This window comes from Parasteatoda tepidariorum, chromosome 10, assembly GCF_043381705.1.
Source record: "Parasteatoda tepidariorum isolate YZ-2023 chromosome 10, CAS_Ptep_4.0, whole genome shotgun sequence".
NCBI lineage: Eukaryota > Metazoa > Arthropoda > Arachnida > Araneae > Theridiidae > Parasteatoda > Parasteatoda tepidariorum.
In genome coordinates, this window is record NC_092213.1 from 80,741,115 (window position 1) to 80,757,532 (window position 16,418).

Genomic DNA, 16,418 nt, shown 5'->3' on the forward strand with positions numbered 1-16,418 from the left:
AGCAGTGGTCAGTGACATTGTAAGGCTGTGGAGCTGCCAATGCCCCTCCCTTTGTCAGGCTCTGCGAACTGTTGCAAAACTTATAGCAAGTCAATCACGGGGATATCAGGTTTTCGAGAAATGTGGTGCCCACTTTGTGGAAAAAAATTCACAGAGACAGGGAAAATAGTCCACCGATCTTGACAAAGTCGCAAAAGATCAATAACGCCGAATCAGGACCGTTATTTGAGACTTTTGGCCAGAAAGGATAAGTCCGCGACAACGGCCTCTCGCAATGTGCATAATGTAACTTCATTTCACGGATAACAGTCGCTGTAATCTCGCTGTAATCTGCATCCCTATGAACCATAAAAAGGACACCGTCTAGCATGATACCGTGAGCATCTGTCTTTGACGGAAGAGGATTAGGAGCAGAATTTGTGTCGCATTTTAATCTGGATAGCGACTCGAGACAGACGTGTTCTTAGCTGAAGAGAACACAGGAGACGGCCCTCTAACTTCGTCGAAAAGTGCCACTATGGTCGAGATAGTATGATGATCTGGACAGGTTTCATGGCAAACGAGCATACCGACTTTTGAGTGTTCGATAGAAATACTCTGACGGGACAGTGGTACAGAGAAAAGATCCTTGCACCCCATATGAGACTTTTCCGCTCAGCGTGTGAACCAAATTTCATCTTTATGAACGAAATCGCCGGTTTAAACAGGACTCAGCTGAAGACAAATACCTCCAATCAGAGGATATTCACTGATTAGAGTAGCCTGCAATGTCTCCTGACCTTATCCCATCGAACACATATAGGACGCTATTTGGGCGTTGAATTACAGCTTGAAAACCAATTCCTGCAACCATTGATGACCTCAAATTTTCCTTGGTGCTAGATTGAGTGCTGTTGCCACATTAAAATCCTGATAAACAGTATGAAACACCAATGTAAGAGTTCTGTAGCTGTTAAAGATGATCATGCACCATATTAGGCATGTGTTTTTCTCTGACATTGTCGAAAGCTGCTGCGCTGGACAAGTGACCAGTTTCCTTGTTCAGGGTACAAGTTATGCCCAATTTTGCTTTAACATTTATTAGTCTTATATCGGATGATATTTTGGAAAGGTTTAACTTTATTTGCTTTGACAACTTTTTTTTTCTGCAAAAAAAAATTAATATTTTTTTATAAATTTTAAGTTATCTAATTTTGTTTAATTTTGAGTTTAGTTATTTAATTTTATTTCGAAAGCTTTAAAAAAAACATTTATTTAATGAATTTATTTTTAAAAATAACAAATTAAACTGAGCCGGGGCAAAAATAAGAATTTGATGTCATATAACACGAACACAAAAACAAAATGAAAGAAATACTAAGAATAACAGATCTTTAATAAATTGAAAAATTGTAGTTTAAAATTAGATGTAATTAAAACACGAGGGATGTTAACATTTTTACAATTTTATAAGGCTAACTGCAATTCCGTAATCAGTATTATTATCCTTATAAAATTTAGAAAAATTTCAATCCCACAGTGGACCAATCGTAAGACATGGATTCCAGTAGATCACCGAAGTTAAGCATAACCTGACAGTAGTCATAGAGCGAGTGGATAACCACTTAGAGTACCAAGCGAAAGAGCTGAGAGGGCGCGGTATTGGTCCTCGACTTCACGCGCAGGTCGTTGGGCTACTAAAGCGAGGGAACCATCCCCTTCTCAAAGGAACAAAATTGTGATGGCGTGTCTTCGAATTATCCTCAGGGATATTTCCCAGAACGTCGGCAATAGCCCATTGAGTAGTGAGCCGGGATAGCCTGGTTTGTAGGGCGTTGGTCTCTTGTTTGAGAGAACAAGAGTTCGAATCCAGCCAGCCGAAGAATCCCCGTGTATTAAATGGTGACTGGTCCACGTTAAATCTGTCGGGATCACAAAGCTCTCCAAGTTCCCATAACAAATCAATACCTCTGGGGTACTGATCCAGGAGTTTTCTTGTCTTCTGGATTGGGTTCAAAATTAGGAAGGCTACGAAGTTGAAAATTGTTAGCCGTTAACTCAAATTTGGGTCGGCTGTTCAATGACAGTTATAAAATAAAATAAAAAAAACACCCTATTGGGAGCCGTGGTAGTTCATGGAATAGAGTGTTCACCTTCCAATGAGAAGAACCGGATTCGAATCCCAGGGATGGCTGGTTGATACGAATTCAACACCCGATCAACACAGACTTCAGTCCAGACGTGAAATATCCTCAGCAGTAAACTGATCATAAGTTAAAATCCCCTTGCCGTTAGGGTAACCGTGGAAGGTTTTCGTGATTTTCCTCTCCATGTAACGCAAATGGGGGTTAGTTCCATCAGAAAAGTCCTCCACGAAGGAAACTCTCCCATTACTTTATCCAAGAGAGTTCCTTTGTCTTTTGGATTAGGTTCAAAATTATGAGGTTACAGAGTTGAACATTTGTAGTCGTAAACCCAAACTTGGGTCGGCTGTTCAACGACGATTATAAAATAAAAAATAAAATAGCCCATTATGCATCTCTAGTGCAGTGTAAATGAAATACTACTATTACGGGAAATCCTACCTAGTGGTGGGATTTCCCGTAAATCTAACTATAGTAGTTTTTTTCTATATGTGTAAACGTACCCTTTAAAATAATATTTAAAACTAGTGGGCTGCGCCCCCTGCTCGCTAACGCTTGCCAACCCCCAAAATTGCTACGCAATCTTACATGGTTTGCTTCGCAAACCAAGCTCGATTCGCTCGCTACTAACTTAGGTACATTGCAAATGCACAAAATTCTAAGAATTCAAAACAATCATTCAAATCCATATAACAACTTTTTTTTAAAAAAAAATTACATCTTTTTAGTAAATACTAAGTCATTAAAATAAATTTGAATTCAAATAAATGACATGTAATTCGTTAAACCTATTAGAAATGTGCTATAGTATAAAATCTTAAAGCGTAACAGCACGACTGAGACTCATTTTTCAATGAATAACTAATAACAATAATAAAACAAATAAATTCGTGATATAAATCAAAAATCGTCAAATAAATTCGTAATTTATGAATTCGTGAAAAAAAGCGCTTTCGACAAAATACTAAAGTAGAGATCTATAGACAAAGACTACTCACTTCTGCCTAGCTTAATAGTATGAGATTGCCGCAGCTGATAGGGTGAATTTCGGAAGAGATCACATTTGATGAGAATGCTCTCTCTGGTTATTTCAGTTACCGTTTTTAAAAGCGCTATATGTTGAGCCACATCAGCTAGATTTGGCATGTGACATTTTTAGCGGCAATCATTGGTCGATTTTCTAGCGTTACCATTCGGGGAGTTATAATGAGGCTCTTTTTTGTCGCCTTGTAAGAGAAATATATGTATAGATAGATGGAAAAATGTATTAAAAATAATATGCTAGTTCGGGGAAGCCATTTTTGTGATAAATAACATATAGAGTGAAACCTCCATGTACGACCTCCTTTATTTATGACTCTATTTAGCAGTCGTATGACAAAAATATTTATTTAAGCGAATTTTTTTAACGTTAAATATTTCATAAATTTGATATTTCTTTCTTTTGAGTGAATAGTTTGTCCTTTTTGAGACTTTTTGCTGCAATATATTTAATTAGCTAGAGTAATAGCAGATGATAAAGGGAAGTAAGTGACTGAAAAAGAATTCGCTGTTTGCATTTGGCGCCCATTAAGGGCTGTCTCAATTTCAAGCGCGGAGGCGTTTCTCCTCTTACTCCCTCACGGAAATGAACTCTTCGTCCGAGGAGGTGGATCCAAGTGTCAACTCCTGGTGAACGAACTATAACCTTTTAGAACGACCAACCTCCATCAACGACCACTTTACTGTGGAACGGACAGTTTTCTCGCCCGAGAGATTTCACTGTTTTAACATAACTGCGATGATCACGTATTTTTAACTCTAAAACATACAAGACGACTGACATTTCCCAAAAAGTGTGAATGCAATTATCGAACAAGAAAAATATGATTGATTAATTTGTTGTATCCTTTGAAAAATAAGTAGTTACACAAATTATGAACCTCCTTAGGACATAGATTGAAAATTTAAGGCATCCCGTTAATCTTCTTTCATTCATAGAGGTGTTATACGTTCATTGTGTGGTAATATCAACGGAAATAGTGATTTAAATAAAAATCAAATCACTAAATTTCGGTCACCATGAACGGTTCAGTATGGATGACCATGGATGACCATAATGGACATTAAAATGAAATTGCTTGTATAGAAAGCAAAAGGACTGTATGCATCCGTCATAGCAATGAAAGAGTCGTTGTTGTGGGAAGTCTTTTTAAAGACACTACAATCATTTTATAAAGAAAAATGAGGCACAATTCTCTAAATACCTTCAGAAAATTAAAATATTTTTAAAGTTGCCCTAAAATAGAACCACATAATGAAAATCACGCATATCAATTCCGTAGAGTGCGGAAACTGTTTTGTTTTGATTCCTTTGTCCGAAGATTTTACTGCATCTATGGATTCCAATATCGTTCTAATTTCTCTTAGGTCAGACTGCTTGTATTGCATTTCGCTGATGAAAATCTAACAAAGAAATCATATGCTATTCGAATATTCGTCTTTTTTTTTTCATGTGGTACCAGAAATATATTTTGGTGAAATTTGTGCCCATTAACGGGCATTCACAAATCATTTTTATTATAAAAATGGAGCCTTCGAAAAATAGTTTATCTTGGAAATGAACTCTTTGCCATATTTTTCAATTTGAAAATATTCCTAAAATGTTTCATTCGAAAAACGGAGTCGATGCTGTATTTAGTTAATAATTTTCAATTAATGTAACTCCTTAAAGGCATGTTTTTTGTGTGTGTTTTTATAAAAAATAGTACCTTATTCCCACATATTCACAGAAACAGGACCTTATTCCCACATATTGAAAGAAACAGGACCTTATTCCCACATATTATTAGAAACAGGACCTTATTCCCATATATTATTAGAAACAGGACCTTATTCCTATTTATTCACAGAAATAGAACCTTATTCCAACATACTCACAGTAACAGGACCTTATTCCCACATATTCATAGAAACGGGACTTTATTCACACATATTCACTGAAACAGGACCTTATTCCTGCATATTGAAAGAAACAGGACCTTATTCGCACATATTATTAGAAACAGGACCTTATTCCCACATATTATTAGAAACAGGCCTTATTCCTATTTATTCACAGAAATAGAACCTTATTCCAACATACTCACAGTAACAGGACCTTATTCCCACATATTCATGGAAACGGGACTTTATTCACACATACTAACTGAAACAGGACCTTATGCCTGCATATTCCCAGAAACAGAACCTTTTTCCTACATGTTCAGAGAACAAGGACCTTATTCCCACATATTCACAGAAACTGGGCATTGACCAGAATTACACTATTCTACGACAATTTTAGTTTCTAGAAATTACGAGTACGTTTTTCACAATTTACACAAAAACAAACATGATGTCTGGAATGACCCCTGGCTACAAAACAAAACAAAAATACAAAATCGTGTTACAAAAATTAATTTTTCAATTGTAAGGTACAAATAGAAAAAAAAACTGTAACACTGCTTTCATGAACACTATAGTCTTGACTCTCATTACAGTTTTGAGCGAAAGAAACACCGAAAAGTATTTCTTGTGTGCCTGAAAGCTTTCAAAGATAAATACACTCCTTTTCGTTCGACGACATAAAGTCCGCTTTTATTGTTGTTTATACAGCTAAATTCTTGAAGGAAAGCGAATGGGACGATCGTAAAAGTTTTAATACCCCCCTCCCCCTTTTAGAAGACTGACCTTTTCAAAAGAGGATTACCTGCGAAAAGAGCCGGAAAAATACATTATTTTTGAGCACATGAAAATTTTATTAGAAATTCCTATATTATGAAATGCATTCCCGAATAGGCTCTTTATATTTTAGCCATAAACGTAACCTGTATGTTGCCAACTTCTATCAGCAAAACTTAATATTTTGAACGAATAAAGTGCTGATGGTAGAAGTTATCATATATTATAGGTATCAGTTATCACTGAAGTGTTGAAATTATAGTTATTTTGAATTAACTTGAATAATCCGTTTAAAATGCCAAAAAATTGCTTCATTTCCTAAATTACCTACGTAATCTGAAAACTGTCAATGCAAGTTTTTAAAAAACATTATCAGCTCTATGGAGAGATATATTGCTTTTTTCCCTACAGCTGCACACTTCAGTTAGATGTTATACTTTGTCGCAAGTTATGAAAAAACCATTGGAGATAGTCTTTTTTTTTCATCCAAGTGCACGCCAAATGGATGCCAAACTCCCAGTACGAACGTATATCAACATTACCAACTCTTGAAACGACGTTGCACAGCCTCCTTTTTATTTGCTTTCACATTGAAAACAATAATCAATTAAAAAGTAGTAAGACCTTATAAAAATTATGTCTAAATATCGTGACAAATATACGTCTTTCTGTTGGCATTCAAAGAAACTGATGAAGGAATAATAAATATTATTTCTTGCAGACGATTTTCTACTGCGAAACAAAAGTAAAAATTCTTTTATCTCACATTCAAGCTGTTAAGAGTATGTCAGCATAAGCTATTTTTTGTGATCCAATCAAATCTAATGCTTTTGCAACGTCATATAGTTGTTCCTTTTTCAGGAACCTTGTTCATTGAAATATGTCGCAAAGACTAGAATTACAGTAAGACTGCGAAACTGTAAGATTGTTGTAATAATTCTATGATATATAACGTAGAATATCGTAGCATGAATTAAATTTTAGTCTGTCGTGTTTAACATTTAAAAGCTTTCATATTGTTTTGAAAGCATATTTGTATAATTTGATAACGAAATCGAAAAGAACTATATACAGCCACGGGTGATTACTTATATCCTATACTGCCGTGCAATTGGGTTCTTACACTTCAAGAAGACCTCCCATACCCACACGTGACCTATGACGTCAGCGCCAGCCAATCGCTACCAGCAAAAGGACATTTTAAAGTTGAGCTAAGTTTTTCTACGTAAATTAGAGTGCTAATTAAAGATAAATTAATTAAATACTGAGCCGTTTTGAATCGAATGAGTTGAAATATAATTCTTTCTCGTCTACTTCTTTTACTAAACTTAGATTTATTATTTGTTTATGTATTTTATTATAACCGTGATATATTTTTGCTTCGAGTACCTGCCAAATTTGATGTATAATTAACTTGCTTATATTCCACATGGCTTCATGCCTGTCTTTGTGTTAAGTTTCTGTGTAAATATTTAGTGACAGAATTGAAATCATTAAGAAAGAATCTTTGTAAAAGAAATTAGAAAGTGTCAGAATAGATGCTTGACAGCTTGGCTTACTCGAAAAACAGTTGCTTACGTAAACAAATGCCACTTTTCAATAACCAATCAGGATCGAGATACCCACACTACGTCACTTGCAGGTATTGCATTGAAAAAACAACGTAAGTGCTTAAAGATAGATTCCGGGAAAAGTAGCTATAGACAACTATTTTTTTTATTATTGCTAATGAACGTTATGAACGTTAAAATAGAATTTCCGAAAATTCATAAAGCAAAATTTTTTTTTGAAAAAAATATTTTTTTAGCTTGCAACGGAGTAAAGATATAATCTACATATTAGGGGAGAAGGGGGCACAAGTGAACATGGGGCACATGTGAACATGGTATGTTTTACCAATATGATTTGAAATAAAAGTCTTGAAAAATTTTTAGTAGATGACAGTTCTAGTCCTACCTCTCTGCCAAACTTTCAGAACAATGAGCCATTTTGTTGTTCTATTCTGACAATTTCTTTGTATCAGCTGGTGTTGTATATACTTTTATCACTCGCTTCTTCAAGTGAAAACTTAGTATAAATCAACTTATAAGCTAAAATTAACTATTGCAGACCATTATATGAACATTTAGGTACGTTTATGACAATTATTATTTTTTTTTTACTTAATTAAAAATTCTTTATTTTTCAAGTTAGGTTTAAGAAAGATGATGGGGCACTTGTGAACAAAACATCTGGGGCAGATGTGAACAGTTCACATGTGCCCCTACATAGTATTAAAATTATTATCCTCATGATATTATAATTTTAAAAAATATGTATGCATTTAAAATTATTATTATTTAATTTCTTTTAAAAATTTATGATTACTAATGGCCATTAGTAAATTAAAAATTTACTAATGGTCAAGCAGAAAATGTTGACAATGATCTTAATAGTAGTGCCATCAGTACTTTTCCTACACCAGAATCAATCCGACCATTTCCAAGAGCCCAAGTAAGTAACTTAAAGAAACAAAAACGCGAAAAGGAAAAATCACGCATATTAACTGATACACCTGAGAAAGATAGAATTGCTAAAGCTAAAAATGAAACGATAGAAAAAATGATTTAAAAAAAAGCATGAAAGAGTATCAGAGAATAAGGAAAAAGGCCCATTACTACTCCTTAGGAACGTGAAGTTGCGAAAAAACCAACTGACGAAATTAACCCAATAAACTCACATAAACAAATAAACCCAATAAATTCACGTATTAAGCTACAACCCCTTCAGTATAATGTGTTTCTATATCTGATATATTAAATATTTTTTTCTTCTAAATACGATGATTGCTTTGCATTTTTAATCTTGTTCTTAAGTGCCCCTGGAATGATCACATGTGCCCCCTATAGGGGGGCACATGTGAACTATTGAAGTCATTTTTCTAAAATATCATGAAGTAAAGAAATATTTTATTGAAAAATCTCAAAAAATTCCATAAGACAATGAAAAGACTATTTAAGCATATGGACTTCTTTACTGTGAGAAATTGATGATATTTTTTGAAAAATGAAGAAATAAAAAAATTTGTTCACATGTGCCCCCCTCTCCCCTACTTACTAAGCACTCGTTAAATTGAAAGTAAGATCTTTGCTGGAACAACGGAAACGTTTCTGTACTTTAAAATTAAATTAGTGTTATTTAGTTATTTTTTTGCGACCTAAACAGTCAAGTGACTACAATTAAACAATCAACTCATTGCTTGATAGAATCAATTTTCAATCACTTTTTAAACTACAATGCATCAAATCAAACGGTTTAAAATATTATTACAATTAAGAATGCTAACATAGTGTCATTTGTTTATTCTTCGGTATCTTAAGAATCAAGTTACAACAATTAATTAATTGAATGAGAGACGTTTTGTTCAATTTTAACTAAATATTTTTGAAATAATAGCGAGAAAAAAAACATAACACAAAAAAATAAGTTTTATATAAAACTGTATAAACATTTAAGCTTGATTAACGAAATTTTATGCAGTCAAAATTAAATTTTATTTTATTGCAAATAGCAATCAAAGTAATCAATGCAAGTTATAAAATTATTGCTTGATTTTCTAGCATAGGGTGTTCAAAAATACTTGTTTTCTTTCCTAATTTATTGTCGGTTTCTCAAACCTTTGAAAGCTTTAAACTTTATTGCAAAGTATGAAAAATCGCATGAACTAAATATTTTTCAAAATTTACAAAATATTCTTCTAAGTATTTCTTCTATATTCTTCTAAGTTCAAAAAAATAACAAAAACTTAAAGTGTGCCTTTCATTACCGAAGTCAAGCATCACTGGCTACTGTCAATGTACAGGTGGGTGACCACTTGGGTAATTCTGCGTAGGGACCGAGGGTGTGCGGTATTGGTCCTCGCTAAACTGCCGATAGCCCATTGTGCAGCTCTAGTGCGACGTAAATGAACTACAACAACAACGTATATTATTTGATTGTTTCATTTTAATGTTTTCGTTTGCTGACCACCATCACGGTCAATTGGCAAAATTGTACTGTATTTTTAGTTTTTCAGGTTTTTGCTATTTATGCTGTTATCAACAAATATTTAATGTAATATTTTAGCATTTAATCTCCGTATACCTCCTGGAATTCTACTTTTCTTATTTAATTATGCTAGATGGTATATGAATCTAAGTATTTAGAGTAAGTAATAATATTCACAACATATCTTGAAAACAATTTTTAAAATTTTGTTATTCAGAGATTTAAAAAAAAATCGTGATATTACAGTATTTATTAGTTATTGATAACGCTCATGACATTATTCAATTAGATATTTATCGTTGTTTTTAAATTTAAAAAAATATTGATATCTTACTATAGATAGAAAATTTATGGTATATCACCTACCTAAACCTTTGTTCTAGGGAAATCATTAATCTTTCCTTCAAAAAAGATTAATGATTTTTTTTCACTATACGTATAAATCCTAATAAAAGTTTGCGTCAATCAACAATTATTATTAATTTCTATTTTCCTGTTTCTTCTGTTTAGTCTAATAAACATTTAATTCAAAACTTTATTCAATCTACATAAGTAAAATCATGTAAAATATTTTTGAAGCAAATAAGATAGCAAAAATTTCTAACGTGAACTTTTCATGGATTAGTAAATTTCTTACGAACAGAACATTCTTAACTCACTTAACACAAAATACTTCCTCAGGATATCCGTAAAACAAGATTAGCAAAAACTGATACAGGGCACGTCTCCGTTTAATGAGTTTAATTTGTTCTCAAAACTGAAGTTACGATTTTGCTGCTGCCACTTGAAAAAAAAAATTCAATCCTTAAATGAATTGAAAGCAGTGAGCGGATGAGTTTGTGGATGCTATTTTAGCGGTATTTAAATTGCTTTCTTATCCGTGACGGTGACAATAATCTCGTCGTGCGTGCCGTGATGCGTGGAAACTTTGAAATGCACGTTTTAAGAAAACTTTGAAAAATTGATTATGGAAAAAGAGACTTTTGCACACATCTCTTAAGCAATGCCCTTTATGTACAGTACTTAAAAAAAGGTAATATTGAAAAAACACTTTAGAGTCAATTCCTACTTAAGTCAATAGAGAAAAATTTTATTTTAGATACTTTTTATTAATTAATTAGATACTTTTTATTAATTACACTTTAATAACTTTTATATTGATGGTCAGGATGATTATAGATAGTACCTAGCGCCCTGAATAACTTTTGATTTTATGATCGGATTTTCTTATACTCAGGGCCCGTACCAAGTCACCTCGCCAAATGGGTTAAAATCGAAAATTTGGCGAATAAAATAGTGTTTTGGCGACTGGTTTTTTCTACTGAAAAGAAATTAAAATTTCGCCAAAATGAATTTTTCTAAACAAATAAGTATTTTTTTATTCGATTACAGCAATTTTCGGTAGCTGTGCCCAATAACCAATTAGAATTAGGTTCGAAGAATATTAGCCAGTAAAATGGTTTTCGATCTAAAAAAAAATTATTATAAGAAATTGTTAAGATTTGCATTTGGCGAAGACTTTCTAATATTTTTTTTATTTCCAATGCAGCAGGCGATACAGACATTATCCTAACGCCGTACAGAGATCAAAAGAAAAGAGAAATACAAATACAGAAAGAGATGAAATATACAAAAAACGAAACATCAAACACAAAATTTAAATCAAGAATTTAAAATTGAACAAAAGGTCTCTGGCCTCCCAGTATCGGGAGTAGATACAGTTCTTATTTATAGACTGCCAATATTAGACTTTCTAATATTGGCGAATACTTTTGATATTTGGCTAATTTACTAGCTAATAATTCGAAATCCTTTGCTCGGGCCTTGCATATACTGTGACTCCATCTTAATGGCTCACTGGAGAGACCTCAAACATGCTATAATAATATATAATATTATATAATATGCTATAATAATATATAATATTATATAATATGCTATAATAATATATAATAATCTGTAATAATATTTAATATGCTATAATAATATATAATAATCTATAGTAATATATAATATGTTATAATAATATCAGACACAAAACGTACTTTTTCAAAATTAACAACCCTTTTTTTATGAATTAGGATTTCTGACCATTAAAATCTGTGGTGCAGCCTTTATCAGGGGAGTAGGGTCCTAATAATTTGGTCAGGGGTGGGGTCGAAAAACAGGACCCCTTCATGTTAATTTTACTTTTTGCGTATTTTACCATATCGTTTTTTTAAAAAAATCGAAAAACATTTGCCCACAAATTCATTTGTAAATAGATAATTTACATGAAAAGAAAATATTTTTTAATAAATATTTATTATTTTTTATTGTCTTATTAGATGATATTCATTTGGTAAAAAAAAATCTAATATTTTTCTAAGCTTATAAGATAAAATGTGACATATCATGTAAGAAAATAAAAAAAAATAAAAAAACACAAATAAATCGAACGACATCAGAATTAATGAAAGTTACTGAAAATTCTTTCCACAAATATTTGTATTTGGGTGGAATTGTCAAAAGATATTAATGACCAGAAAATACGACATACACTCCACAAAAAAAAAAAAAAANAAAAAAAAAAAAAAAAAAAAAAAAAAAAAAAAAAAAAAAAAAACTAATTCAACTTTTTTCTTTAAAAAAATTATTTTTGGATAGATGAAAAATTAAGCTCGTCATTGAGTTGATTAAAATATTTGCGAACTCAAGAGGAACAAATAATAAAAAATAAAAAACTAGTGAAGGGAATCGAGGTTTCAGTTTACCAATAGGACAACTTAATTAGGAGGCGAAACCATACGTTAATGGAATTTAGGAAGAGAGCTCCGTTGAGGGGAGGGGGAGGACATTTTTTTTTATTTTCTTTATCATCAGCAGCACACACTGGGGGTTCTGTAATTAAATATGAATGAAATAAGGGTTAATAAAAGATTATTTCACAGAAAAGCGCATAACCTTTTCCCCAGTAATAATAATAACATTACTTCAACTTTTCTTACTTTGGAAGGAAAAAAAAAAGAAATAAGTAAGCTCATTACTTCCCGGATTTCGGGAGACGAATTTTTTTATTCGAAAATAAAATTAGTGAATAATTAATAATATGTTAATAAAATTTCCCAGTCGTAAAATTTTCTTGTTTTAATCACTATGTAGGGAAACGGATAGAACACTTTCTTCTTTTTTTATTTTATCCCCTATAAAAGAGAAATTTATATGAACGATAGCTTCGTTGGAATATGTGTACCAAATAAGAGAACAATATTGATTATTAGAGCCCGGATTTTGATGACCTAAAAAATCTCAATTAATACCCTTAAAAAGGGGGAAAAATGCCCTTACAAACTGCAAAAAATGCCCTTAAAATGCGAAATTTGCGCTAAAAATGCCTTATGACATGATTTAAATAGAAAACAATGTTTTACTCTTTAAAATTATTATGAGTCGTTTCAAAAAATTTGAAGCAATGCAATACTTGTTCTACGTTCATTAAAGTTTGAAAAATATGTTTTATATCCTAAAATAACAAAAAAAAAGAAAATATATTGACTCCAAAATATTTTCATTTTGTATAGAAACTTAAATAAATGTAACAACTTCCATCTCATAATATTACTAACTATCAGAATTATAGTGGATTATTAAATTTTTTTTAATATTTTGAAATATAAAAGAGCGTTTCTTCTCTGAAAGCAAATTTTTGTACCAGAAGAAGCTTCTTTCAATGTCTACTGATGTTATTGGTGCGCACTTGAAAGGGACGGTCACACTTACTGACAATTCTTCTTCAATTTGAAAAGATGTTGCATCACCTTTTAATATTCCAGAGATTTTCTTCATTGTTTGGAAGCCAGTGTAATAATAAAAAATTATAAAAATTAATAAAAATTAGAAAAAATTAACAAAAAAGTTAAAAAATGCTTTAAAATGCAAAATACGGTCCAAAATTTAAAGAAAATGCCCTATAAATCTCAAAAAATGCTCTAAAGGACAAAAAATGTCCAAAAATGCAAAAAAATGCAAATGTCATCAAAATCCGGGCCTTAATGATTATTATTATTATTTCCGATGGCAGATTACAAGACAATTGTAGTAAAAACGAGAAAAATACAACGTAACGTATTAAAATATGGAACGAAGGCGTTAATTATGTCTTTCTCACAGTGCTACTCGAAGCATGAAATTTCGTTCGAAAGTTTAACAGTTGAGTACTCATAGGAAGTTTGAAGCGACAACGAGAAATTGTTTGACGAAATTTTATTGGAAGTCAGTAGACGAAAGCTAGCAATACTGTAGGTTATCATATAGAAAGTTGTTACAAGGAAAATTGTATGATGTAAGGTAGATTAAAAAGTAGACACAAGCTGAGAAGTAGACACAAGGGAAGGAAAGTAGACACAAGCTAGTAATACGGGAGAGTGTTGTAAGGAAATTTGATAAAAATGAAATAAACGAAAAATTGTAAGGCGTAAGGTGGTTAGAAGTAAGTAGAGGAAAACTAGTAATACGAAAGATTGTTGATTGTTGTAAGGAAAGTTATTAGAAGGGAAATAGAAGAAAAATTGCATGACGTATGATAGAGATAAAGTAGACACAATTGGGGGAAGTAGACACAAGGGAAGTAAAGTAGACACAAGCTGGTAATACGAGAGAATGTTATAAGGAAAGTTATTAGAAGGGAAATAAAAGAAAAATTTTATGACATAAGGTTGTTAGAAGTACGCAGACACAAGCTAGTAATACGGAAGAGTGATAAAAAGAAAGCTGTTAAAAAGAAAATGAAAGAAAAATTGTATGACGTATGGTAGGAAAAAAATCGACACAATCGGAAAAAGTAGACACAGAGGAAGTAAAGTAGACACAAGCTAGTAATACAGAAGAATGTTAAAAGGAAACTTGTTCGGAAACTATTTTTCAACACAGTTATCACTATTTGTCATAGAGGGAAACCAACTTGTCTATATTCCTTTCAAAGAAAGATGCCGCCAGTAAAGATAGCCACTGCTGAGCTAAGTTCAAGAAGGTGCAAGGTCAGGGCTATGCGTTGGCTGATCTAACTATTCCCAACCGAATTGTCAAATAAGATTTTTGAATAACACCAGCAGAATAGGGACGTGGTTTGCCATGTTGTAACGAATGCCTTAACTGAGCATTCTATTCCTTTTGTTATGAATCGCACACCGCATTGCTAAACCTTATTACTAAAAGCATTTCACAGATCGGCAGTCATCTTAAACATTTTGAACACTCACTTAATACGTGTAAACACAGCAAAACTCTTCTGTAACGGTGGCAATGGATAGATATATGAGCGCAAACGCGATGTCAAAAAATAAAAATACAAAATTAAAAAAGACCTCAAATATAACTCAAAGGACTTCGAATCGGTAAAATCCTGGAATAGCCCGACTCTCGGCGAGTTTTTGAAATCTCGCCAAGTTGGTGATTAATACTGAGATCAACGTTGCTTTTTGATTATTAAAAAAAGGCAATTTAAATTATTACAAATTTATTAAAATACTTTTTAATCAGTTAGACTATATTTGAGAGTGCCCCTTGATTCTCGCCTAGTTGTGATCGCGGTTGATCGCCAAGCTGGGCGATGTTTTATTTATGGGAACGTCTATAACTTTTTTTTTTTTTTGGAAACCCAATAGTGATTCTGATTGGTTTAGTTTCAAGCGTTATTTTTGAATGTTCAATTAAGTTTTTTATTAAGAATTTTATTAAGCTTTGGTCGATGTTTTATTTTATTTTATATTATAACCGTCGTTGAAAAGCCGACCCAATTTTTTGGGTTTACGACTACTAATGTTCAATCCCGTAGCTTTGAAATTTTGAACTCAATCAAGAAGACAAGGGCACTCCTGAATCAAGTATTGGGAGAAATTTGCCTTCGTGGAGGACTTTTTGATGGAACAAACCCGCCTTTGAGTTGCATGGAGAGGAAGACCACTAGAACCTCCCACGGTTAGCCTGACCAAAGATTGTATAAGTATAAAGATGGGAAACTCGCGAAAGTCGTAACAAAATTTGGCACAATGCCAGCGCTTCTTGTACGGCGGAGAAGTTTGTCTCCAGGGGCACAGTGCAGCGCATGCGCAATATCATCCTTAGTTTTGGAAGGAGAGTTTGGAGAGAGAAGCACATGAGAAATCAATCAATGGCGGACGTTAATTTGACAATTATCCCTAACAAGTAAGTGCGCTTTGTATAACCTATCTTCTGTTGATTTTTTTCTCCTTGTTTTCAATTTTGATAAAGATTCTAATCCTCTTTTTTTCTTTCAATATTTTTCAGTGATTCTTCTGTGCGCAAAGCAAAGAATTATGATAGATGTGCTTACTGCAATGTAAATAGAGCGGGTTATCCAAATTTGAAATTGTTTCGCTTTCCTCAAAATATCGAAATGTAAGTAAATAGTTAAGCATTTTCGAAGATTTCGGTAAATTATTTTTCAATGATTGATTATATGAACCTATTAGATAAGACTGACTTAGAATTGTAACTAAATGTGTGACTAATTTATAGTGTCTGACTTTAATTTAATTTCATTTGGTTTTTAAATTCTGTATAATTCCA